Raw genomic sequence first — 4,639 nt, 5'->3', positions numbered from 1 at the left:
TTTTAATGACACATTCTCTGCAGATGGTTTATCTTCCATAAACGAAAATGATATATCTGAGCTAAAAGAAGATTATAAACAGTTTATTTCACATAAAGAAATTGAATTCCTATTATGGAGGAAAAACAACAAAAAGAGTAGCGGGGAAGATGGAGTACCCAATTTCATATTACGCAAAACTTGTCCGTCATTTTGGAAATTTGTGGCGATTCTTTTTAATCATTGTTATAATCTTGGCTACTTTCCTGCAAGATGGAAATGTGCAAAAATGATTCCTATTCTAAAGCCAAAATGTGGTGCAAACGATCTGAAAAGTTACAGGCCGATCTCACTACTTTCTAATCTTAGTAAATTAATAGAAGGTTTACTACTGGATAAAATTAAAGAACACATTCTTGATAAGGATACGCTGAAGGACTTCCAGTTTGGTTTTCGATGCGGACTAGGCACTAATCAAGCGCTAACCATATTATCTGACACGGTAACTGCGAACCTAGAAAAGAGAAAAGCGACAATCTTAGTTAGTTTAGACCTTGAAAAAGCTTTTGATACAACATGGATTGAAGGAGTAGTTTTTAAAATGTACAAAATGTTCGGATTTAATAAAAACATCTGCCGAATAATATATGACTATCTAACAGGAAGATCTTTTTTTGTATACAATAAAAATGAAAACTCCATTGATAAAGATATAGTGGCAGGAGTACCGCAGGGGTCGCTGTTAGGTCCTGTGTTGTTTAACATATTCATGGCTGATTTACCAGATCCCAACGAGGGTCTATCTGTAATCGTTTATGCTGACGATATTCTTATATTGTCATCGAAAGCCAATCTAGCAAATGCTAGTGAGGAGATAAATGACTATATAAGAAAATTGACAGATTATTTTAAAATGTGGAAACTTAAGATTAATCCAAACAAATGTATTTGTACTGCAGTCAAAGGGCTAAAAAAGAGAATATATCGCTCGGCACGTCAATACATACCAACCATTACCATTGGCAATACAACTGTAAAATACGAAAAAAGTATTAAATATTTGGGTGTGATCATCGATGAAACCTTCAAATTCATTCGTCATGTAGATTTTATTCTAGCAAAGGCCAAGAAGATATTTTTCATGTACATATCATTTTTAAAAAGAGCAAAGGATTTGAGCGGCAAAATCAAAATCAATTGTTACAAGCAATTAATAAGACCAATTATAGCTTACGCATTTCCTATTTGGTTTGGAATCTCTTCAAGCCAAATGGAGAGATTACGTAAATTTGAAAGACAAATCCTTAGAGTTTGTACTAATACCAGTCGTAGGCCATTCAGGCAGGATTTTAGACGATATATTTCAAATAAAACTCTGTATGAAAAATGTAAATTGGAAAGAATTGATCAATTTATGGTGAAAAATGCTTTAAAGTGCGTAAATAACTTAAAAAATTGTAAGAATAAACTAATTGATAAATATTTGTTGAAAGAAAACACCATAACATTCCCCTTTGAGGGACGATTTATGTCACCAATTCACATAAAAATATTATATGAAAAGAATGTTCTGTTTATAGATAAGAAATTACTATTCTATCACAGAAGAATAAATTCATTGAATCTTGCAAACTATGTATATAATATCAATCAAAATGATTTTCAACTTAAATAAAAAATGTTTGTAACCTCATTAGATCTAAGTCTTTTGTAAATATATTTCTGTCTATCCTTTCTTGTTAGCTTTAAGTTAGTTTTAAGATATAAATAAATATAAAATTAAAATCCAGTTTTTTTTAGCTTTTTCTGGATAAATACAGACTTAGTTAATATTCAAAGAATATTCCAAAACAATACTGTTATAAAACCTTAGATTTAGCTATGAGCACTCTTAGATAAGTATTAATACGTTAAGAAACACATGTATAGAATATAAGATATCAACAAATGTATTTATGAATTAATGATGAATAAAAAATGTTTTGACACTTTTGACACTTAGAAAATATTAAAAAGTGTTAGTGATAGTGAAGTGATTTTGTGAAAATTAAATATGCCTCCTAAAACTAGTGGTAAAGCAGCTAAGAAGGCCGGAAAGGCTCAGAAGAATATTACTAAAAACGACAAGAAGAAGAAGCGTAAGAGGAAGGAAAGTTATGCCATCTACATTTATAAAGTGTTGAAACAAGTGCATCCTGATACTGGTATATCGTCGAAAGCCATGAGTATCATGAACAGTTTTGTTAATGACATTTTTGAACGTATTGCTGCTGAAGCATCACGTTTAGCTCATTACAATAAACGTTCAACAATTACTAGTCGCGAAATTCAAACTGCCGTACGCCTATTGTTGCCTGGTGAATTGGCTAAGCATGCCGTCAGTGAGGGTACTAAGGCTGTTACCAAATACACAAGCTCCAAGTAATTTGTGCGACTGAGGAAAATATGCATAAAAGTGAAAAATGTTAACAAAAAGGCCCTTTTCAGGGCCACAAAATATAAATTAACAAAGAGATATGAAATTTCTAAGTCGATGAAAATTTTTAATTTTGTTTTGCAATTGAAACATCAATTTCGAAATTGGTCAGCACGCTAGCTAGGGCGCAATTGAAATTTTTTTATACTTATACTCAAGTATTATGGCGAAGCAAAACTGTAGAAGCGTTTAGTCAGACGTATTGGGTAAATAATTAATTGAATACATTTTTGATCTTTTTGTTTGTATATTTTGTAGCCCTGAAAAGGGCTTATTGATAATTCAACATTAATGAATGTTGTGTCCTTGTAAATTATCACAAAAAACGCAGCATATTTATTTTTTAGCTGATGCCTTTTTTGTGGTTGGCTTTTTAGTTGCAGCCTTTTTTGGTTTGGCAGCAGTTGCTTTTGTTGCCTTTGGCTTAGCGCTGGCAGATTTCGACTTGGTTGGTTTGGCTTTAACGGCGCCAGTCTTTTTTGCGTCTTTAGCCTTAGATTTCTCACTTTTCTTTTTTTCGGCGGTTTTCTTAGTGGCAACAGCTTTTTTCACTTTTTTCTCACCACTTGCCTTTTTGGCACCACTCGACGATTTTTTCTTTAATGTTGCACTATCTTTTTTGGCTTTTGATTTATCAACCGATTTCACAGATTTTGACTTACCATCACTAGATTTAGTGGCTGCAGCTGATAATTTAAATGAACCAGATGCCCCCTTTCCTTTGGTTTGAATCAATTTTCCACTAGTAACAGCCGATTTCAAATAGCGCTTAATAAATGGTGCCAACTTTTGGGCGTCACATTTATATGTTGCACTAATATATTTCTTAATTGCCAAAAGTGATGAGCCACCACGTTCCTTCAAATTCTTAATGGATGCATCTACCATTTGTTGAGTTGGTGGATGAGTGGGAGCAACCGATGGTTTTTTGGGTTTAGTTGCTTTTTTAGCAGCAACTTTCTTCTCAGCAACAGCAGCAGAAGCAGCTACTGGTGAGCTAACATTTGCAACAGCGATTGTGTCAGACATCTTCACTTAATTATTTTATTTAAACGTTTATTAACACTTCAAAATATATCAATATTAAGCACACAAAGCACAAACTCACTATTTATACTTTTTTATACGAGCGCAAAGAAAACGATACTCTGTTTAAAATTTGAGAAGCGCAGCGAAAAGATGGATGACAAATATTCCCATTTCAGTGCTACGTACCATTTACATTTGATAAACTTTTCATTTTAATAAATTAATTAAAATTCAGATATTAAAGGTATTGCAAATATTCATATAAAATTAGATAGCTGAAATGTGCTAGTTTAATATATGAGTTCATTTAAATTGATGAATTTCATATTTTCGGAGTGTCAGGGATTTTAATCAAAACTTTGTACTGATAAAATCGAATTTTTTCTCAATAAAGTGAATTTTCTTAAAATATATTTGTACTAATCAAAATTTTCATTCAAATATATAAAATATATTATATTAGAAATCAAAAAAACTTATCTTCGTTAAGTTTTAACAACAATATTTTATTTTAAAAAATATTTAAATGTTTCTATTGCAACACTAGAGTAACTCTATGTGGTTTCACTTGAAGGCATCTAAAGTTTGGAATTTTAGTCTGAATTGATTATTGATATTGGATGTCTACAACTTATATGTATGTATATTTAAATGACATTTCATGACATTCAAAAAAAATTCTCATTAAATGCTTATTAATTATCAATATGATTGTAATATACATATTTGAACATAATCGGACATCAGAGTCCATTTTAAGTACTATACTAGGTGGATGAGTATGAATTTGTACTACGTAGATTCCTTTTGAATTTAATATGATGAATGCTTATAAGCTTTAAATCAATAATTGATATGGTAACAAATTATAACTAATATTATTATGCACGTAAATGTATGCGCGCGTATGAAATTTTTCCATTGAGTCTATAGAAATTTTAAATTGTATTCCAAGTATTTATTCAATTAAATGCAATTTAATTAAAAAAAAAAATCTATATACATATATACATAAAATAAAAGAAAAAGTTGGATATGCCAACAACACGCGGTGTTCCCAAGCGGTCCCCCATCTAAGTACTAACCGCGCCCGACGCTGCTTAATTTCGGTGATCGGACGAGAACCGATGTATTCAGCGTGGTATGGTCGTTGGC

General features: G+C 31.5%; 1 non-coding gene across 1 annotated transcript; it reads right to left on the bottom strand.

The window, feature by feature from the left end:
* Positions 1–4,520: 4,520 nt before the first annotated feature.
* On the bottom strand, positions 4,521–4,639 carry LOC137236211 (5S ribosomal RNA). Its single transcript, XR_010948307.1, has one exon. It is a non-coding gene; the product is annotated as a 5S ribosomal RNA (ribosomal RNA).

The sequence above is a fragment of the Eurosta solidaginis genome, unplaced genomic scaffold (assembly GCF_040869045.1).
Source record: "Eurosta solidaginis isolate ZX-2024a unplaced genomic scaffold, ASM4086904v1 ctg00001458.1, whole genome shotgun sequence".
Lineage (NCBI taxonomy): Eukaryota > Metazoa > Arthropoda > Insecta > Diptera > Tephritidae > Eurosta > Eurosta solidaginis.
Note: the sequence above shows the minus strand (reverse complement) of the source record. Positions and strands in the feature narration are given on the sequence as shown.